The sequence below is a fragment of the Urocitellus parryii genome, chromosome 5 (assembly GCF_045843805.1).
Source record: "Urocitellus parryii isolate mUroPar1 chromosome 5, mUroPar1.hap1, whole genome shotgun sequence".
Taxonomy (NCBI): domain Eukaryota; kingdom Metazoa; phylum Chordata; class Mammalia; order Rodentia; family Sciuridae; genus Urocitellus; species Urocitellus parryii.
In genome coordinates, this window is record NC_135535.1 from 182811245 (window position 1) to 182837488 (window position 26244).

At 35.6% G+C, this 26244-nt stretch overlaps 1 protein-coding gene and 1 pseudogene across 3 annotated transcripts in view; both read right to left on the reverse strand.

The window, feature by feature from the left end:
* Hpse2 (heparanase 2 (inactive)) overlaps window positions 1-26244 on the reverse strand; it is a 657082-nt gene that overhangs the window by 393335 nt on the left and 237503 nt on the right. The window lies entirely within an intron of this gene.
* On the reverse strand, window positions 2701-3043 carry LOC113187104 (cAMP-regulated phosphoprotein 19 pseudogene; annotated as a pseudogene).

Genomic DNA, 26244 nt, shown 5'->3' on the forward strand with positions numbered 1-26244 from the left:
GAAACGGATGTGTGTTCTACTATTGTTGGGTGAAATGCTCTATAAAAGTCTATTAAAAATCTATTAAATTCTCTTGGTTAGGTACTGCTGAGGTGTATATATATTTTTTGATGGAAATATATATATAGTGTTGATTCTGCGTCTAGTTGTTCCATCAATTTTTGAGAGGAGGGTGTTGAAGTATCCAAATATAATTATGGATTAATTTATTTCTCCTTTCAGTGCTATAAGGTTTTGCTTCATATCTTTGCAGCTCCATTATTTGGTTCATATACATTTAGAATTGTTATGTTTTCTTGGTGTATTGAACCTTTATCACTCTGTATTCTCTGTTTCTGGTAATTTTTATTTATTTATTTTTTTTGCTTCAGTCTATTTTGTCTGATATTATTGATACTGCCGGTTAACAGTAACAAGTTCTGATCCTCACATGTTGAAGTGTAACATTAGAGGATTACACAGAGGCAAGCATATAAAGCAGGTTTTATTTTAAAAGGGGTAACATAGACTTCTTCCGGAAGAGAAGGGGGACATCACTGGTATCCTGGTATTCTAAGAAGTGAGAGCATTTTTCTTTTTTTATATATCCTAGGCTTACTTTGTTCTCCTGCTCTCTTCCTCTTATCTCTCTCCTTCCTGCATATGTAACTAGGCCCAGGAGATGGCCCAGATGAGTTGGCCAAAACGTGAGAAGGAGATGGGCTGGAGGGGCCAAGGTGGAGTGATCCTGGCAGGAAGGGGACCCAGGACACATTAATTAACAACTTTCACAATAACTTTCACAACTCCCTGTAGGGAGAGACAATCCCTGGAATAGGTTATCTTGGCAACAGGTTGGAGCAGGGGCAGGTTATCTTGATAAGGGTAGAAGGAAGGCCTCTGAAGGCATTGACATTTCAATTCCTCAGACCCCATCTCCTGGACCCAAACTGGCCTCCATTCTGTGGATGGAACCTTTGCCTATCTGCACTGACTGCCTGTCTTCAATTCTGGCTTCATTATTATAACTAGTTCTGATTTCCTTTGATTAAATATTTCATGGTATACTTTGTTTTTTCATTCTGTTACTTTCAACCAGCCTATATTGTTGCATTTGAATGAGTTTCCTGGAGAACATGTTGTTAGGTCATGTTTTAGAATCTATTGCTCCAGTTTCTGTCTTTCAATTAGTGTATTTATTGATATCTTAGGGCTTAAAAGCCTTCCATTTCATTTCTTACTTCCTGTTATATTTTTGGTTTCTCTGTTTTCTTCTTACCTTCTTTTAGTTACTTAAACTTTTTGTTTTAATTTATCAACATTTTTGTTTTAAAACATTTTAAACATTTTTAAACATTTAGTTGTAGGTGGACACAATGCCTCCATTTAATTTTTATGGGATGCTAAAGATTGAACCCAGTGCCTCATGCTTGCTAGGTGAGTGCTTTTCCTCTGAGTCACAACCCCAGCCCCTACTTAAACTTTTTTTAAAAGAATTCTATTTTATTTATAGTGATTTTTGTGTAAAACTACTGTATGTACAAAAATGGCACAAAAGTGAATTCAACAGTCGATGCACATGCATACTTCATTCACATCTTCAACAATAAAAGGTTTTAACACTACAGAACTAAATAAGAATACCAGCTTCAAGGGCAGCTGCTAAGTACTGAAGTCACATAAATCACACCAGAATGGACAAATATTGCCCAAGCAAAATTCTATTATTAAAACTCAAACAGGCTTAAGGCCATTCAAGTTCAAGCACAATTATACAAATCTTTTGGAGTCCCTTCTATTTATGTTTGAATTATGTGAATTTTCTTCCAACTTATGGTCTTAAACTTCTGCTTTACAAAATCCAAAAGGAAAATACAGAAGAAATCAATACAGTCAGGCATGGTGGCACAAGCCTGTAATCCCAATGGTTTAGGAGGCTGTGGTGGGAGGATCCTGAGTTCAGGGTCAACCTCAACAATTTAGCAAGACCCTAAGCAACTCAGAGAGGCCCTGTCTCTAAATAAAATATTAAAAAAGGTTGGGGGTGTGGCTCAGTGGTTAAGCACCCCTGGGTTCAATCCCCAGTACCAAAAAAAAAAAAAAAATCGAAATCAATACAGAGGTTACATGGTTACATTAAATAAAAGAAACATACATAGCTATAATTAAGATGAAGTGAGGAAGACCCAAACATTAAAATTGTAAAATTTGCTTGTTACTTGTTGGAACCAGTCCTACACTAGGACTTAGGTAATATATACAATTTTTTGTTGTCGTTCTTGTTCTTACATTTATTTTCCTCCAAATTGATTGTGTTTTTCTCTAATGATATGAAAAGTCTCTGTTTCCCTTTTCCAAGTGTTGAGATTCAAAACGCCAGGTCTTAATCATACAGTAATCTTCACCTCTTCAATGTCTTGTATGTTGATTTAGTTTCATGTATAGGTATTTATGTTAGTTTTCCTCAGGGATTTATACATTGATATATATTTTCAAGCAGATTACTTATGTTGCTCTAATGCATCCTTTTCATCAGTGTACTATTAAAACTAATCAAAACCTCTTCGCATGTATTTTCCCTTACAATCACAGCATATACTCTCACTACCTGCAAAGCCAACAGTCTCAAATGATTTAGTGAATGAAAGGAAATAAAAAGTGAATAAATAACATATGAAGGAGAAATAATGGGAATTAGAAAATTCATGCAGTTCAGCTCTTTTAATCAGCCAGCCACTTGCTAGCAACAAGGGATGGTTTCCATTGAGGAAGCTGCTGTGGAGAGGGAATGTGGTCACCAGTGACCTCTGTATTATCTGGGGCTACAGTGGGAAGTTGCTTGTTTTTCATTGCTGCTTTTGCTATGTTGCAATTCCCAGAGTCAAAATATTTTTTGCCCTTTCTACAATAATTTCCTTAAAAAAACTGAACTTCCAGACTTTTGTTCCGGATGAGGATATCTTGCCTTCAATTTTGCTTCTTCAGTTTTCTCCAGACTAGTCATTTTATTTTTCATTTCCTACTTCTCCTCTGCTGAGGCTGCCTCAGGGACTTCCACAGGCATAGCAATCCCTCTGCCTAGCCCATATCTACAGTGATTTTGAATGTATCTCTTCATTATAGCTTTTTATTGGTTGTTGTAGGAATTAAAATACATACATGTGGCTTATTCTAGTCTACAGTTCATGTGAAATAAAGAAATCTTACTCGCTTTACATTTCTTTACCCCCCTCTGTTTTGTTTCAAGTATTTTCTCTACCTACATTAGAATCACATCAGAGTTGTTATAAGTTTTGCTTTATATGCAAAAAAAATTAAATTCAAGAGTAGAAAAGCCTATTGTATTTACTCATATTTTTGCTTTCTACGTTCTCCCTATCTAATGTTCCAAGTTTCTTGTTTTGTCATTTCACTTCCATTTAGAGAATTTCCTTTAGCCATTCGTTTAGAATAGGTCTGCTCACCACAAATTCTCTGTAATCATGATGTATCTTGGTGTGGATTCTTTAGAGTAGTTTGAAGTTCACTCAGCTTTTTGAATCTTCAGGTTTAAATCTTAGCAATTTTCAACCATTATATCTTCAAGTACTTTATCATCCTCATCCTGTTCTCTCCAAAACTCTAAGGACGATGTTCTCTTCTTCTCTTCCACCCTTTTGAAGTTATGTTTTATTGATATTTTCCAGTTCATTAAGTTCTTTTCTCTTTTCTCTCCATTCTGCTCTTAATCTTATCAACTAAGCTTTTTGTTTCAGTTGTTGCATTTTTCAGTGTTTAAATTTTCCATTTGGTTCCTCTTTATGCCTTTCATTACTTTATAGGGATTTTATATTTTTTTTTCATTTGTTTCAAAATTCAGTGAGAAATGCTTCTCACTGAAGCATTTCTTTCATGACTATTATAATATTTTTCTTAGTTAAATCTAATTTTTTATCTATAGATTGTCTATTTTGTTGTTGTTCATTTTGAGATCTTGATTTCTTTTCAATTTTCTATTGAAACTTAGAAATTTTCATGTTATAAAACTCTAGATCTTATTTAAACATTCTGGATTTGTTATTGTTGCTTCTCTTGGTTTTATTTAATTTTGTTTTGGAGATGGGGGTCTCACTATGTTGTGTAGGCTGGACTCAAACTCCTAGGCTCAAAGGATCCTCCTGTCACACCTCCTGAATAGCTAGAACTACAGATGCATGCCATTGCACCCAGTTTAAACCTGTTTTTACTTTACTGGCTTTTTAAACGCATTGCTTTGGCATGGGAAGTGAGGGCACTACTGTATTATTGCCAAGTGTAGTTAAAAGTCCAAGTTGACCACTAAGCCTACATTGATGCCTAAGGAAGGCTCTTCATTAATTCTGGGTAGGGGTATTAGTTATTGTTGCTCAAAGGCTCCGGTGACACTGCAGCAAAAGGGGAAAAAGTCATATCAATACCAGGCAATGGGAATGAAAGTCCAGTTTCCCTACTTAGACACCATCCTGGCAAGAGTGGTGGGGAACCACATTAAATGCTCATGAAGGTGGAAATCTAGGCTTTCCACCTGGCCTTTGTTATTATGAACAGTAGGGCAAATTTTTTGTGGTGGTGGCTAAGACAGAGTAGTTATTCTGTAAGTTTTTTGTCTAGCTACATTGTTCTATTAGTCCTTTGGCTAGAGAGAAGTGAATTTTGAGGGGAGCTTCTTTGGTCTACAGTCATTGGTACTTCCAGGTTATTGGATGCTTCAGTTTCAAGTCTGGGATATATAAGGGGAAAACAAACTCCAGAGAACTCACCATCATGTCATTCCTTGAGGTCTGTCTGACAACTTCTCTTCACTTTTCCATTATATTTGTATTATATATGTAATATCCAGGGATTTTTAGTTAGAGTTGTCAAGAGGAATAAGGAAAATAAATTTTATACTATCTTCTTGGAAGTAAGAGATGAGACACTGTTTTTCAAAATATGATATTTATTTAGTGATAATATCTATTTTTATGTTATACCTTTCCTTACTAGAAAGTGAGCCTCAAAATGTATGTTTTAACTGGGATAGTGGCATATGCCTGTAATTCCAGTGACTCAGGAGGCTGAGGAAGGAGAATTGCAAGTTTGAGGTCAGCCACAACAACTCTGTCTTAAAATAAAAAAAGTAAAAAGGTCTGGAGATGTAGCTCAGTACCCTCTCCTCAATGTCATGCTTTTAGTCTGGACATAATAGCTTGTTGAGTGAATTTATGAAGCCAAAAAACAAGTGCTACCAAAAAACAAATAATAAAAGAAGTTTGATTTTTAAATTGGCACTAAGCCAGTAGGAAGAATAGGTGGAGGGAAGAAAATCACTATATAAGAATTAAAGATAGCCAAGCATAGTTGTGCATGCCTGTAATTCCAGTGGCTTGGGAAGCTGAGACAAGAGAATTGCGAGTTCAAAGCCAGTCTCAGCAACTGTGCGGTGCTAAGCAACACAGTGTATTTTCTCTGAGCAAAATACAAAATAGGGGATGGGGATGTGGCTTAGTTGTCGAGTGCCCCTGAGTTCAATCCCTGGTACCTCCCCCCCTCCTCAAAAAAATAGAATTAAAGTTAGGAAGCAAAGTTTAAATAAAATATTACTAGAGAATAGTAAAATATAAAGAGTATACAGCTCAAGCGAAGGAAGAAAATGGTGTAATACAGCCAGGATTATCCACTCTTGGACACAGATCTGATATAGTCTACTCCCCATCCCCACCTCCACAATCAGCAATCACTACATGAAGCATGAGAAAAAGGAGGCATATTTCATATTAGCTTTGGGAATAGTACAAAAAGTTTGGTCTCCTCAAATTGTCACCAACATACTTGCCTTATTAGCTTCTTATTGCTTTCCCTTTCTTCCTAGCACTGACAACAACAGTTGTTAACAACAAAACAGCAACATGTCTTCAAGGTACTATTAAATACAAGACATGCTTTTTCTACCAAGCCCACAAGGTGGAAAAAAAGACGGTTATTAGGACACATTAAATGAAAAGTTATAATACATGTTGTCCCTTACTCATCCTTTATCTTTCCATATCACTAAAACCCTGCCCCAAACCATGAATTTAAGAGAAAAGAAAAGGAAGAACCAGACACAGAAACTTATGCTTTATTTATGCAGTTGCCATCAAATCCCCCTTTCTAGCACAAACCCATCACTCCTGGGTCCTCTCTGACTTCTGATGTCCCCTAGAAGCCATCAACTTCCTATTAGCCACATTTCTATTAATAGTCATGTTTCATCCAACATGGTCTTTTAAACAAAAATTGCAGACACAAGCTTCTAGAAACATGCCACTGTCAATTACCAGGCGAAGGAATAGAAATTGGAAGCTTCAATGACAATGGACATTGCAATTCTCTAATTTTTCATTTTCCCATTATTTATGACCTATACCAACATAAGACTTCTTGACTGAGTTGTGGTAATACCTCTCCCCTTAGTAAAATAAAAATTTTCCTTAAACTCTATACTTCAGATTCATTGTCTAAAATAGAGAAAGGAATAGGAAGGTGGACAAGATAACGCCTGATAGAGTCTACAAGATTTGCTCCAAATATGATTTGGCCCTATTGATTCAGGATATTATATACTAAGCATTTCCTCATCCTGAAAAAGGGGAAGAGGAGAGGCCCAGTCTTATAAAGAGGTATGCATTTTGAATGGCTGATGAACACCTATGGCAAATAACAGAATTTCCAGCAACAAAAAATTCAGAGACTATAGATAACAGGCTTACTCTAGAGAGATCCAGAATCATTTAATGACCCTAATGGAGAAAAACTAAGACTATATATTATATATTCTTGTATCCATATATTCTTGTAAGACTATATATTCATATATTCTTGGCTATATATTCATATATTCTTTGCATAAAGAAAGTCTAGAATAAAGGTAAGCAAACTATTGCCAATGGGCAATATCAGCCTATCTTAATATAGCCTCCAAGCTAATGATTTTCACATTTTTTAAATGTCAGTTAAAAATTAAAAGAATAATATTTTACAACACAGGAAATTAGAAAGTTACTTTTAATAATTCAAATGTCAGTGTTGATACATAAAGTTTTATTGTCATATTTTATTTGTCATGTTTTATTTGTTCTCCTTTACTATTGCAAATGAATGAATGCCTTCATGCTACAAGAATAGAGCTGAGTAGTTATAGGAGAGATTGTATGGTCCATAAAGCCTAAAATACCTGACTCTTTATTTAAAAAAATTTCCGGCATCTATTCTAAATCAATATATAAGAAACTTTATTAAATGATTACCTGGGAAACGGGAAAGGATGAGGGCCAGATGGGAAATTGTATTAAATATTTTTATATTATTTTGCTTTTTGGATTTCATAAATGTATTACCTTCTAAAATAAATTTTTAATTTTTCTACAAAGAGCATTCCTATACCCTTGTGGGAGCCAGACTTCAAGATCACTAACTTCAATTATCACTAACTTTTTAGCCAGACTTCAATTATCACTAACTTTTTTTAAAAAAATTATTTTTTAGTTGTAGTTGGATACAATACCTTTATTTCACTCATTTATTTTTTATGTGGTGCTAAGGATCGAACCCAGGGTCTCATGCATGTGAGACGAGCACTCTACTGCTGAGCAACAACCCCAGCCCCATCACTAACTCTTGATATTCACATCCACTCACACTGTACCAAGAAGGTATATGTGACAAATAATGTACTGCAGATGGTTTGTAAATTCCAAGACTGGGTAATAAAAGACAATGACTTCCATCTCACTCAGCAACCTACAGAAAGGTACATGTGGTGAGGAACTAAATCCTTTGGCCAATGGTCACTTAGGAACTGAGGCCTGCCAACAACTGTGTTAATGAGTTTGTAATAGATGTTTCATGTTGAGCCTTCAGATGAGACTGCAGCCATCCAATATCTTAATTGAAACATCATGAGAGAGCTTAAACCAGATGTATTCAGCTAAGTAGCTCTCAGATTCTTTCTCCATAGAAACTGAGATTATAAATGTTTGTAGTTAAAATATCTTAGTTTTAAAGTAGTCTGTTATACAATAAGAGATAACTAATGAAACTATTATCTTTGGCTTTTTAAGAGAAAAAAAACTAGAAATATGGTTGAGGACCAAAATTTCAGATAAATGAAGGGTTCAGGGAGAATGTTGGTGACTAAATAGGTATAACAATAAGAATGCAGATTAATTTGGAAGGCAAAGTGTAATGACAGGGATTACATGAGTCCATTTACATCAAGTGATCAGATGGAAAATGTATTAAGGAATGGTCTCTAAAGCAGCTGATATATGGAGTAAGAGAGCAGGAAGGAGGCAAGGAAAGAGCTCTGCTGCTGCTGGTCTAAGATACCAGCATTTCCTAACCAATTATGTTTCTAATTAGCTATGGGATCCTTAACAAACATTGGCTTCTCTAGGGTTTCAGTTTCTTATCAAAAAAAGGAAGAGTTTGATAAGGTGATTATGAACACTCCGCTATTGGAACATTCTCTTTCACAATGTTAGAGGTGGTAGCATTCATTTATACTAATTCACAGGAATTATACAGAGGAATTTCATAGAGCATCTTCTCAGCTGGGAAGGCAATCCAATTTGTGATATACATTTTACCCTTTATTCCTTAATTGTTTACTGAGTATTTTCTCTGTTCTAGGCTTTAGGGATGAGAAGAAATTTAAAAAGTCAATGAGATACAATACCATTCCTCAGAGAAACCATAATATTCTAATTATATCTAGTCTGACACTCTTACCAATGTCTGTCAATTGGTTTAAAATCCACTCTTCATCCATATCTGAAATCCTTAGTTAGCTTCAAGTTGCTTCACCTTGACCTCTTAAGTTTGTTCATCTGTTCTTTTATCTTCCCCATAGTGCTGACTTTGAACAGAAAAAAGGTACCTGACAGCCAAGGACCTTACCAAGCACTATTAATTTTAACAACCAAGGAACCATTATGCCCTTTTTAATGGACATTACACATCTATTAATGGGGCCTAAGATTGCTTTAGATTGTTTTGCTGTCATACTACAATGGTTGCTCAATCAACTGCAAACTCACTTAGGTGCAAATTCATCATTTTAGCCACAAGATGTATGACATGGAAGCCTTTTAAAATTGCTTTGCTGAAATCAATATATCCTTTGGTTATGGAATTTCCAGATAAATCAAGGCACTAACCCTACCCCAAAAAGAAGCAAACTTAGTTTGATAGGGTTTCTCCTTAGTGAACAAAATTGGTTCTTATTGATCCCCATTTTTTTTGTTCTAAATGATCAAAAAGCACAAGCTTTATAATTCTTCAAATTGTTTTTACAGATATGGAAACATTAAAACCACTCTGTTGTTTCCAGAATCCATTCTTTTTGCCTTAAAAATGAACTTTTACTCACATTTTATTGACTGATAGTTTTCCTTACTTATCACATTTATAGTTGATGCAGAAAGATTCTCCATTGCTTTCTTCCTTTACCCTCAATCCAACAAATACAGTATAAATTATAAACTATTAACATTATGGAATAAATAAATAGTCATTATATGATCATTCTAATTGCCATCTAAAAAGTCAGAAAATACTTTTTGCATCCTAATAAAAGCACAATAAAAAGTGATAGGCAAATATGTTTATAACTTTATACATATTTTGGGGTTGTGAAATAGACTCAGAACAGAATGTGCAAAAACACATTAAGTAAATGGGATTTGGGTTAATAACTTTCTCTTTTCAAAGTTTTTCTTAAATCTTTTTTTTCTTGTTAGTGGAAACTTAAAGATACTGAAAGAGAAACAATTAAGCAATACTGTCTTACTTTGCTTTTATCATTTACATTGCAATATTTCATTACTGTCCAATCCTCAAAATTGGCCAGTGATAAAGACAGAAGATGGATTATAGTTTCTATTTTAGATAAAAATAGGTGAGACTTCCTTTTAAAGCCATAGAAAGAAATAACAACATAATATAGCCCAGTTCTTCAGATGAATTTTTTCTAACTTTAATAATACTCCTTAAAAAAGAGAGCGCAATACCCCCCACTCCCCACTGCAGAACACTCTTACTAACCAGGGTGTTTTACTTGAGAGTTGCCAAATGTGGACCCCTGACCCTTCCTGAATCCAGTGTAACTCAATGTCTTTCCCTGGCATTTATTAAATAGGAGCCAGGAAACAAATTCAGTCCCACTCTGGTGGCAGAGCTGTGACAGACGTAAGAAATAGGAGCTGCTGTAACCAGGTTTCCAGCCATGTAAAAGCCAGTCTTAATAAATTAAGCAGATCAGAGAATAGCAGAGTTTATACATGAAAAGTGACAATTTTATGACACTATAGTCCTTGGTGTTAGTAATCCTTTAGCCTTAATTTCACCCCTTTCTGAAGACAAGTTTCTACTTTGTTTGTCTAAGTTGATCTGAGCTGTATTTCTGTCACTTGAAATAAAAAGGTCATTTCGGTTTTTTTCTCACATTTTTTAAATTGGTGCATTATAGTTGAACATAATGATGGCATTTGTTGTTATATGCTAATACATGCACACAATATAACAATATAATTTGGCCAATATCACTCCCCAGCAGGTATCAAATAGAAAAATAATAACAAGAAAGCCAAAGTGCAGCAAATGGAGGAAAAAAATTATAAAAATACTTGATAGGTGTAACCATATTTTATCTATTGAAACCAAAGAAATATCAGGTTTTCTATATTATTTTAGAAAACAAAACTCTTGAGACTCTTCAGTAATAACTGATTCCATCTTAGTGTTAACTGGGCCTTCTGCTTCTGGGTCCCTCATATGGGCCTTTCCTGCCTGAAAGCAAGACACAACATGGTAGCTTGCTTTAACAGAACAAAAATTCAAGAAGACAAAGAAGAGTGCAAGAGATGGAGGGAGGAGGGGAGAGAGAGACAGAGAGTGAGAGAAGCACACAGAAACAAGCAGAGGAGAATTTGTAGTGGTTTGGATATGAAGTGTCCCCCAAAGATCTTATTAATGCAAGAATATTCAGAGGTGAAATGATTAGATTATGAGAGCTGTGAACTAATCAGTCCATCATAATTTGAATTGACTAAATGGATAGTAATTTTAAGCAGGTGGGGTATGGCTGGAGGAGGTGAGTCACTAGGGGTATGCCTTGGAAGGGTACATCTTCTCTATGGCCCCTTCACTGCCTCAACCCCTCTCTGCTTCCTTGCTACTTTGAGAGAAGCAGTTTTCCTCCACTGGATATTTCTACCATGATGTGCTGCCAACTAAAACTTCTGAAACCATAATCCCCAAATGAACTTTTCCTCCTCTAAGTTTGTCTTTATGGGTGTTTTGGTCATACCAGTGAGAAAATTTGAAACACCTAGCAAGATTAACATCATAGTCTTTTGTAATCTACATGAAGTTACTTCCCATATTTTGTTCTGCCATATTTTCCCATATTTTGTTTTGCCATATTTTTTTCTTTGGAAGCAAATTACTAGGGCTGAACCTACACTTCAGGGGTACCAAAAGGAACGAATACTAGGATGCAGGAATCAGTGAGAGCCATATAATATGTTGCCTGAGACATTTGAGTTGTACTCAAAGTAATGGTGCAGCCACAACTGAAATCTTAGATTCACCTAAATACAGTAGGAGGTGCTCAGTAAATGTTCATCAAATGATCAAAATTAAAAAGGTAAAATGTTCCTATCCTTTCTGAAACAATCACATATATAATTTTCCTGCTATGTTATCAATGTTTCTAAATGTTTCTGACCATATCTGATGGTACCAACTTCATTCACATTGATTTTCAAAAAGGATGCAATCACAGAGACAATATAATTAACCTGGCATTTCACTATGTTATTATGTGATATGAGAAAATATAGCACCTTTATATTTTCAGTGCAATTTTGTCATAAGTATCCTCAACAAACAAGTCAACATTCCCATCTCAAATAATCCATTCAAAGAGATGAGCAGTTCAAATGTTAAATCATTACATGATAACATGAAATCTCTTCCAAAAACTACAAAGTGCCAGTGAGCCCATTAAGAAGTAGAAATAATTCCAACCCCCTTGACTTGTTCTAATTATTGGCATTACTGTTTAAACATGTTGACCTCTGTCTACCTTTCTGTGCCATCTTAGGTCAGAGACTGTAATGAAGAAAAGTCCATGTGATGGCTATCCAAGTCAGGCCTGAAAGTATAAGTGAAAAGAAGTTGTGGTTAGCCCCTTTCTCATACTGCAAGTTTAATTAGAGAAGGAACAGGGGTGCAAGATGGGGTAGAAGATGAAAGTACCATTTTATCAGTTTAAGGAAACAAACTCTGGCCCTTTTTCTTTCTTAAAACCAAAAATCATACTGCAATAATCCTGTTTATCCAAAGGATGAAAGCAGTTTGACTTCAGAAATATTATAGAGTCAATTCTAATGGAGAATAATAGAAAAAGTATTTTTATTGGTACCATTATGATACTCTCTGATCATTCTTACAGAACTATTTCATTTTGCTTTTATAAAAAAAAATACTATCTTTATGAAGAAATGACAAAGTTGGCATGTGTGATACATGAATCCTCTGGACTGGATGTTCTTCCAAAGAAGTCTCCCCACTTTGTATGCAAGAAAAGGGTCTATTTTGGAGAAACACCAGGGAAGTGACAAAAAAATAATACATGAAGTATAATATTTGGCCACATTTTATATAGGTTCAAGAGGAAAGATGCAAAAAAGCCTAGTGTAGCTGACTTCAAAAGGCTTAAGAAGACAGATAAACTGTGTGTGCAGGAAAACATGACAGCAACTTTACTGGAAAACAGGAATTTTGAGAATGTCTTTAAAGATTTGGTTTCTGAGTGCCTCTTGATTTCACAGGAATTCTGCATGCTGTTTTTCATACATGTAAGCTCCCTGAGGACAGGAAAAAATATTATTTCTCTTTTTATTTCCAAGTATACTGTCCTCTACAGGAGATGATTAGTTTAAAAATAATAATAAAGCTACCATTTATTCATACTTAAGTGAAATTTTTCTGCTACAAACTTAACACACATTATACAACTAAATCCCTACTGCCCTTTGAAGAGGTATTATTAGAAGCCCCATCTTATAGATGAGGAAATAAAGCCTTGGAGAGGTAAAATGGTTTGCCCAAGTTCATACAGACATACTATGACACCAAAATTCAAGCCAGGTAGCCGATTCCAACATTATAAGCACTACACCAAATGTTTTGCCCTACACTAAATGTTGCTTATTTGATTGATAAAGGTTGAGAGGGGGGTGATGAGTGACTTCCTTCTGATTCTGTTTTATAGAAATTTGTTTTTCACTTTTTGTGATCAGAAAAGAATAATCTATTATTCAGAGGTAGGCACTCTTTGATAAGTGAGGTGCTACGCAGATCACCTCTTTTTCCTTTGTCCCACCACTCCCCTGTGTGTAAAAGAAAGTGCTCAAGAAAGCCAAGGGCTATTGAGGAAATATTTCTTAATCAAAAGGATTTGCAACTGTGTGTGTGTTTATACACATCTGTAGTGTGTGTGGGGTGGGGATGGGTCAGTATTGGGAGGGTGAAAAACAGTGGGAGATAGATTGCAACAAAACTCATTTTAAAATAACAAATCCTTCATTCTCTTGGTTAAACTTATCAGCCATTTACAAATCAATGTGAATTACTTTGATATGTTTGCTTTCCTTTTAGAGATAGAAAGAATTCCCACTGCTCTGGCCAAAGAATATTATCAGTCACAGAGAACAAAGGCTCTGATGATAATGTGGTCACAGATTGGGCTTCAAATACCATAAACTGGGTGATTTCAAGAACAGAAATTAATTTTCTCACAATTCTGGAGAAAGAAAGATCAGGGTACCAGTGTGATGGGGTCCTGGTGAGGGCTCTGTTCATGGCTTATAGATATCCACCTCCTTCCTATACCTTCCTATGACCTTTCCTTGGTGCATGTTCATGGATCTCTCCAGCATGTTTCTTTCTCTCTCTCTCTCTCTCTCTCTCTCTCTCTCTCTCTCTCTCTTTCTCTCTCTCTCTCTCTCTCTCTCCCTCTCTCTCTTCCTCCCTCCTTCTCTGTCTATCTATGGATCTATCAATCTATCTCTATCTCTCTACCCTCCCCTTTGTTCTTTTAAGGCCACCAATATTAATGGATTAGGACTCTACCCTCATAACCGCATTGAGCCTTAATTACTTCTTAAAATTCCTATCATCAATACAGTCACATTGGAGTTAGGGCTTCAGCATATGAATCTGGGGAGACAGATTCAGTCCACAATTCAGTCCACAGCAGTAGTGGTAATAAGCTCTAACAAAGAAGAATGATTCATGACACTGCACTCATACCTTCTCCTCTCCACATTCTACCAGAGCTTCAGATAAGTGTAAGAAACTGTTGCTTAATGGGGTGGGGGTGAGGGATGCCAAAGTCTTCTCTTGATGGACAAGAGGGATATTTTTTAAGCAATCAGAATTGGGCTTCTTTTTGGTAGAAGGCTGACCTGGCAATTCTGAGAGGCCCCCAAAAGGCTTCAGTTCTAAGATTTCGGTGAAATTCAATTAGTGATGTCCTTGGCATAGGAGACTCTTCACTTTGTTGATTGGCCTTATCTACATCAGACATGTCTAATCCAGTTCTTTCATGACCCTTCAGCCTTATCAATGCAGGCTTACCTTGCCATGCTTCTGTCCACCATGGCAGGTACCTGGGAAGAATATTATCAGCCACTTTACTCTACATTTCATTCTGCCTAGGTCTGGCCCTCCCTACCGTTAGCCTAGGTCTTTGTATTGTTGTACCCTGTATCATTCACTTAGCCTAACTGAAGGTTTTTGAGCCTGCTTGGTTGAAAGCAAAAGGACAAAACTTCATAATGAGCATGTAGATGAGATGGACTATTTGGGGGCTTGAGGAATTAGGGGAGATGGTTAAGACAATCTTGGTGATATGTAGCACTAAACTCTAAGACTAGAAAGACCTATTTTATTAAAAAAGAAGGTATGATTCACTGGTCAACTTAAAAACAGAATCACAGAGACAAATGCTTGTAGAGACATGAATAGAAGGAATTTTAGCCTACAGTATTCATTCACTCAGAAAAAAAATGTTATTAAGTACTTATTATGCATTTTTTCTCCTTAAGGACACCACAATAAACAAGGAAGATAAGGTCTCTCCTTACAGAACTCACATTCAAGGTAGAAGAGACAAATGAAAGGAAGAAAGGAAGAATTTCAAGTTATTGAAAGTGCCATGTAGAATCCAAATCAAGAATAATGCTATGTCAGGTGAAGGACACCTTAAATTGGTTTGCAGTAAATTTGTCTGAATATATAAAAGACTGCAAAATAACAATGGCTTAAGTAAACAAAGTTTATTTCTCTATCATTTAAAGAATTCTGGAGGTAGACAGTCCAGGGCTACTTTAGGGACTTAAAAATTCATTGGGACTCAGGCTTACTATATATAGTCAATGACATTTCTCCCATGTTCCAACATGGCAGCTAGAGCAGAGTCATTACAACAGATGTTACAAGTAACAGGACAGAAAAAAGGAAAAGAATGAACCCTTTCCTTTTAAGGATGCTTTTCAAAAGCCCATTACTCTTTGATTCACATTTAATTGACCAGAACTTAATCACAGGGCAACACCAACTCCACAGGTGGCTAGAGAATATAGTGTTCAATGTGTGACAATACCAAACAATAGAAGAAAAGGAGAAGGACATTGGAAGCAACTATAATTCATGCTGAGGGAGGTCAGGAAAGACCTCTTTGAGACTTCAATTAGGAAGGAGGGAGCCATGGAAAGATCTGGAGGTGAAAGATTTCAGTAAAAGCAAATAACAAGTATAAAATCCCTGTACTGGGAAAGAACTCTGTGTATCTTTGGAATCCAAAGAAAGAAGGGCACTGGCAAAAACTGAATGAAGAAAAGAATGGCACAGAATGTTGTCAGTAAGTTGTCTTGTTAGATTTTATAAAAGGTCATGGTAAGAGATTAGAGTTCTTCCAATCCCTTTGAAAGAGTCATCCATACTGGGATAAGGACATTTTAGCCTGAGACCATCAAACATTCAATTTACCTAAGTCTCTTCATTGTGAATGCATGCCCACATAGTTGTCTACTGATTCCACACATTCCATCAGTAAAACAGCTCTGGTTCTTGAGTCTCATTCCCCCTCCCCCAACTTCCTTATCATCTTTTCCCAATTGTTGCATTGAAGCATTTGGGCTCTAAGAAGATCATATAGCCTGTGGAAAATAGAAATACAATTCAAGGTAGTTACATCTTAAATTCCCTCGAAATAAACATATCAGTCAAATAATGTAAGATTACATTTGTGGCTTCCAAGAAAAATATTCAGAAAAGACTATATTAACCTTTGTTTGCAATAAAATAAGCACCTCAACAGTTTCCCTCCTGTTTCCTCTAGATTCCATACAGGGGTTTATGGGGAGTGCTCATATTGGCAAAGAAAAGAAAGGAAACAACTGGAAGGGTTATCTCTCCTTCCAGCGTTTGTTCTCTGTAAGCTTTAACAATCTGATTCACTGATCTTCCAGTGACTGAACTTCTAAAAAGTTCATCTGTTTAAAGATGGATCTTTATTCCCAAGAGATCAGCAGGTTTGTAACAAAAATAGTGCCCTATAAGGATGGTAGTGTCTCAGAGGGCTTTCATTGTATCTATAGATCCCTCACTTGCACAAACACCACACACACATTACACATACACCTATTTATATGCATATACAAAAGGTAAACCAGGTCAAGTAATTTGCATGTGAAAACATTTTGAATATATATGTAGAACCTGGGAGGAAATTGTAAAAAGATTATTTGAACAGATAATGAGACATTTTTTTAAACACAAGAGTCCATACTGAGACCTGTGGAGGATAAAAAAAAAAAAAAAAGAATCTAATGGAAAAGAAAAGTTGGACATGGATTAAATAAATTAATGATGACAATAATTATTTATGCTATTTATTATTGAGTACTTACTATATGCTGGGTAATGTACTAAGCACTTTACTTAACCTTATCTCATTTAATAACAACCATAAAGACAGGCATTATTTGTACTTGACTTATAGCTAAAGAAATTGAGTACTAGAGAAATAGAATTTCTTGCCAGTGCCTGAGAACTAATAAGTGATGAAGCTGGACTCAAATCAAATCTACTGAACTCAACCCTGTACTCTAACAGCTTTTTTATATTTGTGTGATGCTTATATGCCACAGTGGGTAGAAAGGAGGATAAAGGAAGATGTAAACTTAAGCTACATTGATATTACAAGTTTATAATGTTTCTATTGTACTATATTCTTGCCATGCTTAACCTGAAACATCATATCAAATTAGTAAATAAATTTAAAGACACAGACTTAGAGTTAGAAAATAGTGACTCCCACTACTTCTAGCTCTAACTAGTTCTGTAAGATCCTCAATTTCCTCACCAGAGAGTGAGGAAAATACCTACTTTACAGAGTTGTTGTGAAGATTACAGATATTGTATATAAAGTAAAAAACAGGGTCTAACATAGCAAGCATGGAAGGTAATATTTATTATTACTCCAAGAAGAGGACAACTAGGATATTGATCACGTTTCATGAACAGTAGTGTGAGATGTGAATTTATACTTTCTAAAAGAGTGCTTTCATTATTACTTTGCTCTAAAGTATAACAAGTTTAAAGTTGGGTCCTTCTGAGATAAACAAAATGGATCTTATAAATATAATAATTTCACATTCTTCATAGAACTAAGAGAGATTCTCTCTAGTCTCTTGTCAAAATTATTTCTGGTGGGTGAAATGTCCTGTGGGAAAGGAATCCCAGTGGCTGCTGATGTCCTGCCAAATCCAAACACCCATATCTCTTCAAAGGTCTATCCCATAAAAAGTAAATAACACTTTCTGTCTTGACTGACAGCTTTATCTGGGTTACAAAGCATCAAAGCACTGTTTGTGCCCAAGATATTTTGTGAAATGATACCAATGTGTTTGATGATCTGCATTTGAGAGGTTGCATTTCTAAACTGATAAACTCCAACAAACCTCACTAATAAAGTCCATTTTCAGTATACAAACTTTATCTGCATTCAAAAAGGCACCATTAGTCATATCTGCAGAGGCATTTATAGTCTAAAGCGGATACACAGAGGGGTGGAGGTAGAGGGCTTCTTCTAGATTGAGGCAACTAGGGAGAAGGCATTAGTGATGCAGAAAAGCTGACACAATTCATTCTTCTTAAATAAAAGGAACTACAAGAGCAGGAAAATAAGAACACAAAATACAAGTCTTCCTCCTCTTTTCTTTTCTCCTCTTTCTACTGTCATCATAGAAGCCAGTATGTTTCTGCACAGTTTTTCCACAGGTATATCCTTGCCTCAGATTCTGCTAAACAAAAAGCCTCTGATGTCACTTCTTTTGTGAACTCTGCCTCTTTTCTTCTGAGATCATATCCATCAAACCTAAAATATGGTCTGTGGATCCACCAAAGTATTTCCAAAACAGTGAGACTGGTACCACAGCAGTAGGGCAAGGCATTAAATAACATTGAATCACACAGGAAGAAAGTCATTCCATTTTCAGATCTTTTTGAATTTCTCTTTTGTTAAGAAGCATTTCTCAGTGCCATGCTAATATGTCATTAGCACCTCTCTAACACTTGCTAAGCTTTCTTTTTATAAGGACTCAGTCTCAGAGCCAAGGAACAGGCAACATTACCTAGATAGAATTTAACAACACCATTTTATTTATACTGTCTTTATTTTTAGTTATGGTGAGCAAACTGTTTTTCCATTTATAGAAGTAAAATAAAGTTAACTTTCTAAATTCATTTATTTGAACTATTAAAGAAGATGTATCAAGTATAAAATGGTATGAAAATAAGTAAAAACATGAAAGTGAGTTAAGAATGATTAAATTTGGGAAATACTAATTATTATATAATCTGAAAACAGAAAATTTTAAAATGTATCTCTATATTACCCCAATGCAGAACTAATCTCTCCCTCCTCTGCAATCCAAAAGCTATCTTTGAACCTCTAATATAGCATGAATTCATCTTCTCTGAATTATAGTTATCTACCTACATTTCTCATTTTCCCTAAATAGAGTGTAAGCTCCTGGAAGACAGAGACCTTGCTTTGTCTTGTTTTGAAGATGTCCTTTAGGTTATACAGAATGCATTCTCTGGGAATGTTTGATATGGGAACAATTAGAAGCATAATTCAATTCCATTTGTGGAATACTAGTAATAACTTTAAACACCTCCACAACAAGCAAAGCAATGAGATTTCTTTATAGTCCAATTTTCATTGCTCAGTGTTTAAGATCAGATAATAGACAATCAAGATGTGCTTTCCTAACATTCTATCATGTTCAAGCACTTTAGGGAATGTGGAATAAAATAAACAAGGCTCTTTTTAAACTTTTCTTCTGATCTTAAAAGTTAAATCATGATAGTTGCAGAGAATTTAGACAATACAAAAAGTGAAGGAAAAACGGTATAAAAATAAAATTATAAAATTCCACAGTCCCCACATTTTCAGATAATTGCCATTAATATTTTTTAAAAGAGAGAGAGACAGAGAGAGACAGAGAGAGAGAGAGAGAGAGAGAGAGAGAGAGAGAGAGAGAGAGAGTGTTTCAATATTTATTTTTTAGTTTTCGGTGGACACAACATCTTTGTTTGTATGTGGTGCTGAGGATCGAACCCAGGCCACACACATGCCAGGTGAGCACGCTACCGCTTGAGCCACATCCCTAGCCCCAAATTGCCACTAATATTGTAGAATATTTTTTTCCAGTCTCTTCTGTTTATTTTCAGCACTGAAGATGTTTGTATATTGAATAGTGTCCCTGGCTTTCATCTTCTCACTCATCCTATCATTCTTCTGCCATCTTGTTTTGTACTGGGTTTCTATGTATCAGCCACATGAATTACTAGTAATGGAGAAACATTGAGAAATATAGAAATATGTGTATCAACATCCCCTTACAGACTCTGTCCAGGTAGAAGCATTCCATAACTTAAAAGTAAACAAAGAGTTTCATAAAAGATGTGTCCAAATGTTTTTAGGTGAAGAACATCAATGGCGACTACTGCCAGTACAGAATTAGTCACAGAACCATAAACTGTATAGACTGTAAAAGGCTTAAGAGATACCTTTATAAGCTAGGGACTTAAAGTCAAGATACAGTTATTAACCTAGGGAAGAACTCTCATTAGGATTTATTCCAGACAATGTCAAGTAGAGATAAAATATTTCATGTCGTAATGTAAGTCAATGGGAAACACAGGTGAATGTACACACAACTTAAGGAATAAAAACCAAGGGATACCCGCATAGCTCAATGAATCCACACAGAAGGTTTTCCCCTCTAAAGTGACCATTCAAGGACTTGTGACAGTCACCTTCCTGAATTTTGATTTTGCTCTTCTCTCAACTGCCTATACTTTCCTAATGTAGATTTTATTTTATTTCAAGTTACTTTCTGTTTTCCTTCTCATGAATGTATAATACAAGCAATTCCTATTTCAAGTTTTTTTTTTTTGTATACAGATCTAAGTTCCTTGAAGGAAAACAACAATTACACATTATAAATAAAGGAGTTTGTTGGAAATGAAATTGATTTGAGTTACTTGGTATTCATTGGCATTACTTTCATTTTAGCTCTTTTCCTAGCTAATAGATTATTGTTTTAAAATAATTTAGAAGCCATTTTATCTGAAAATATCAAACATCTGATCTGTTACCCTACTGATTACATTTGATTTCTTAAAGCTTTTCCTTCTTTTCCATAATATTCCTCTAGTCTGGCTTTTAGACCTTCTAATCATTCAATTTATGTTTTAAGTATCTCATCCTCCCCTTCTCTGTAGATGATAGTATTCCCTAAGTATCTATCCTCAGTCTTCTGCTCTTTTCTATATCAAAACCCTGTATTCCTCAGTGATTTCAATTGAGTGTAAGACATGTGCTATCTCTTTTATTAATCAATTATTAAATGAATCTCTCAAGCACTGACTTCTCTTCCAAGCTTCAATAGTATCCTAACACCCTTGCAGAACATCTATAATTACATATCTTGCTATCATCATAAGAATGACCCAATTTTATTATATTTTCCTCCAGATCAATGCCACTCCCTGGTTTATCTTTGTTTCCCTTAGCTCACTCAAAACCTCAATATCATCTTTAGCTTTATATTTATTCCTTATAAATTAACTCTACTTTGATCTTCCTAATATTTCTGTGTGTGTGTGTGTAAGTGTGTGTGTGTAAGTGTGTGTGTGTGTATTGTTGGGACTGAACCCAGGGCCTCATGCATCCTAGGCAAGCACTCTACCACTGAGCTACACCTTATCTCTTCTTCCTAAGATTCATAACTGCTTCCCATGTTTCCATTTTCCAGATAGGATCATTTATTGCCTCATGCAGAGACCACTGAAATACCTTTCTTACTAGTATCTCTGTCAACAAACTCTGCCTCTAATTTATGGTATGCACGCCTACCATAAATTATTTTCCTGATCAATAAGAAATATTTTAACATGTAATTCCCCTGATCATAAATAAGATTTTTAATAGATAATGTCATCCCAAGGAGAAGCTCCAATTTTCACCTCAAGTTCTCCATAATCTATTTCCAATCCAAGATTCTTACTTGGGGACTATCTGCAAGAAATAGTATGGTAAAATATAAAGAGAAATAGACTTTTAGTAAGAAGGAAAAGGGTTCAAATATTAGTTTATACTATTTTCTAGTTGTATGAATCTCAGTAAAGTTACTTAACCTCTATGAATCTCAATTTGTTTTCATAGACTATAAAGATAAATAATAATGTTTTTATATATTTGAAATAAATATATGCTAAATTTAAAAATTAACCTCTGCAACAGATGGTTAATCTTTCAATCATGGCCATTGAAATCTGAACATAAGGTATCTTCCATCTCTAAAGTTCAGTCACTCTCTCCAGCCTCTCCAACTCGTCCAACTCCCACATTCACTCCTCTGAAATAGCATTCTTCCATTTGTATGTACCCTTCTTCTATGCCTATTCAAAGACTACCAACAAGTTTGCTTCAAAACTCACCTACTTTGTGAGGCCTATATATAAAACAAACAAACAACAACAACAACAACAAAAAAACCTTCAGCTAAAAGTGGTCACTGCCTCCTCTTAAGCACGCAAGTCTCTTAACATATTAGCTGTCTTACATTATGAACTTTTTACATATTCAGAATATATCTTGAAGGCTGCTATTCTGCATTGTCATTTTTTTCTATTCCCCATTCATTCATTATTCATTCAATATCCTCCTTGATGAGGACTGAGTTACACTGAGTTTCAAAGGATAAGGAGAAGTTGGCAAGGCAAAGAAAAGGGAGGAAATTTCAAACAGAAAGAATAGCTTATGTGAAGGTCCTAAGGACAGAAATAACAGCAAATTAAAGTAACTTTAAAAAGGTGATGAGGTAGACAGAAAGAAAAGGACTAGACAAAAATTGAAAGAAGAAGCGCACAAGACAAATCACCGGAGAAAGTTCCGCTTTACTGCAAAAGGCTGTGGGCTTATATAGATCTAAGGAGAGATGGCAGGGCTTAGATAAATGACAGGTCATCCGTTTATTGGCAAGTTCTTCCAGATATCAGTTCTGGAGCCCAGGAAATTAGTTCTTATTGGGGCTAAGGTTCCCCGCCAGCAAGATCTGAAATATTGGCGCCCGAAGGAGAGTTCCCGCCAGTGGGGAAAGGGAAAAGCAGGAAGAGAAGCTATTGGCGCCATGTTGGGGTTTTTTTTCTGGGGTGCGGCTGCCTTTATACTTTTTCCAAACAAAAACTAGGTCCAATGGCAGAGAAGGGGAAGAAGCAGTTCCTTCTCCTGAGTACATTCTACCAAATGGCAAACTTCTTTTTAAAGGTACCAATAATAGCATTGAACATGAGCTGTTGCTACTATAATGAAAGACCTCATAGTAGCACAGAAACTACTGGGGTGGGCTGGGGTTGTGGCTCAGCTGTAGAGTGCTTGCCTAGCACATTTGAGGCCCTGAGTTCGATCCTCAGCACCACATAAAAATAAACAAAATAAAGATGTGGTGTCCAACTACAACTAAAAAGTAAATAAAGAAAAAAGAAAGAAAGAAAAAAACTACCAGGGTGACAAAAGGGGAAGAGAGTTAAATGGTGGTGCAATATTTTGATCACTGCTTTCTACCAACCAATGGAGATACTCCCCGCTCCTTCTCTGGCCATCCCCCTCAACTCAGCTGACATTACAATCCTTCCAGGCCAGAGTTCAGATCATGAAAAGTTCTTCCAGGGTATGGTGAACAGTTAGGATTTCATGATAGGAAGCTTATATCTGCTTTACATTCTAAGATTACCCTTTGCATCAGAAGCACCATTTAGAGGAAAGAGCTAGAAGATAGTAGAATCCAATCATTTTTCTTCTAAGCATTTAGCTGGCAGTTTCCACAGAGGTTTAGCTAAAAACTGATATGGATGCTGGAGCTTAAAGTAAGCTCAGATGGAACAGAACATCTCAGAAATAGCTTAGCATATACAACCATATTAGTCCAACCTCAGTCATAACCCAAATGTGGTCAGTTCTCTGGAGCTGGATACTGTAGATGCTACAACACAGACACCAATTAGTCATATTTTTTTCTCAGCATTTAACCAAGGAAAGTCTTCCTTCCACAGGTTTGCTCTTATTTAACCCTTCAACTATAAAATGTGAAATGCCTCCAAACCATCTGAGGTTGTAAATTCCCTGTCATTTATCTCAGCACAAATATAAACTCCTTCTGGGAAAGTCTGAGAAAAGTTCATGAGATATTTGTATGCTTTATTTAATTTTTCAAGTGGAAAAAACAATAGACATTTCCCCATTTAAAAAGAAAAACTAAAACTGTTGACTCTTACATACAAATAACTCAAACCAGCTGACCTTTAAAATGTCAAACTTCACATGTGGTCAAGCCTTGCATGGACGCTAAGCTAAGTTTAGGAAAAAGAATAATTTAAATAATGAACTGGTAAAGCAAATAAAGTAAAATACTTGGATGATGATTCAGTTGAGCAACAACTAGTGACCCCAAACTACCACTTGTTATGAGTAGATGCCTCATAAGATTTTAACTTGGAAGAGTTCAGAAACAAACCAATTATGGTGGGTGTCTTTCCAAATTGACCAGGGGCTAGAAGCAAGAGGGGAAGGAATATCTGATCCAGTCAAGATTAACATTCTTAGTTCCTGGGGAATACTGGAAAAAAGTGCATCACACATGACTCACTTACTCCTGGCTTGAATCATGAATTTTTCAGATTAAGGACTAAGACCTTTTTAGCACTGAAAAATATGAACTTTTCTCTCCTTACATATCCCCCACCATGTAATTAAATAAAAACAATACTAAGCTATAAAGGAAAAAAAAGGAAGCCTAACAAATTTCTGATTTTTCCATGGATGCCATTTTTATGCCTTTTAAAACAAAAAACTTCTTTTTAAAAAAATCTGGTGACCCTATTTTTGCTGGCACTCTAAGTATATACTTAGTTTACTTTGGGGGCAATTAGCACTGTCTGGATCCCTGTAGCAACATTGTTCAGATTTCTTACCATTACTATTTCCTGAATTCCTTTAACTTACTATTGTGGAAACTCTGGGATAAGTTGTTTTGGTTTTTGTTTTCTGTTTTTACATACATCAAAGTCATTTTACATTACTGGATAATTAAATGGTTATCTGTAATTTTTAAAAATGAGAGAGCACAAATTCCAATGAGGCTCCTGTCTGATCTTCTCATTCCTCATACAACAAACTACTCAAGAATAAGCATATCATATATGTTTATGCACCAAGAAAAATTTACCTTGGCTTAGAGAAAACTATGTAAAGCCATTTTATTTAAGTCAAGTCTTAGTAACCCAAGGATTTTATATTGTTACGTTTTCTTTTTTCCACCTGCTCGTCAGCATCACAAAGAAAATGTCCATATTTCATTTCTAGACCAGATAAGCCAGTTGCTTTTTTCTGATGCCCAATGCCAACTACTTTTGTTCAGACTTCCCCTATTCAGTAGGAAAAGAAATATTCTGCAAAGTAGCAAATGGTTAAGTTTGCTCTTTAACCTTTTTTTCTTTGTGTTTCTTTTTAAAATTTTTCCTAGGTAAGTGTTTGTGTTGGGTCCTCACTTCAGGTTAATTAAGAAGCAATGGGATATAAGTTCCTGGAAAGTACCTTTAATTGAAGACAGAAGACACTGTGACATTAAGCCAGTTACTTCCCCTCTTGCCTTCAGTCCCTAACTAATGTCCTAGAAATTTACACCAAAAGTGACCTCAAAGGTCACCTTTGACATTTTATAATTATTGAAGCCTCTCTACTTAGTGAAATAAAGGTAAGAGTTAATTAGGGACAGTGAAAATGAAGGACACGGTGATACTTAAAGAGCCCATTGACTTAAGTATTTACCCTTTTCTGTTATCACTGTATCCCATGAATAATGACTGCTCATCACAAATAAGTCACCTAAAATAGATTGTTTATTGTACCAAGTACCTGCAATCATCCCATAATTTTGAGAGCGAAAAAGCATTATTGCAAGATCAGATGTGGAGAGGCAAGAAGTCATCCAACAAAAAGTCATATATTGCAAAATGAAAGAAGTTCTCTTTGGCAGGGAGGACAGGGTGCTTCAGGAAAGTGATGAGGGAAAAAAAAAGTGTCGAAGCCAATCAAGTGCATGTTAAGTTTTAAAAAGCCATCTGCTACTTAATAAAGGTCTCAAAAACATACTTTGGGAAAAGATAGTCTCTAACAAATGGTGCTGGAAAAACTAGATATTCATAAACAGAAGAATGAAATTTGATCCCTATTTCTCACCCTGCACAAAGAGTCAATTCAAAATGGATCAAAGAACTATTAGACTATTAGATCAAGGAACTGAAGACAGAAGACAACTGTCTTCTAAAAACTAAAACTAAAAACTCTGCAACTGTTGGAAGAAAACCTAAGGTCAACACTCCAACATATTGGCACAGGCATCAAATTTCTTAACAAGATTCCTAAAGCACAAGAAATAAAAGCAAGAATCAATAAGTGGGACAACAGCAAATTAAAAAGTTTCTGCACAGCAAAGGAAACAAGAACATGAAGAGAGAGCCTACAGAATAGAAGAAGATCTTTGCCACTTGCTTCTGAGATAGGACATTAATATCCAGAAT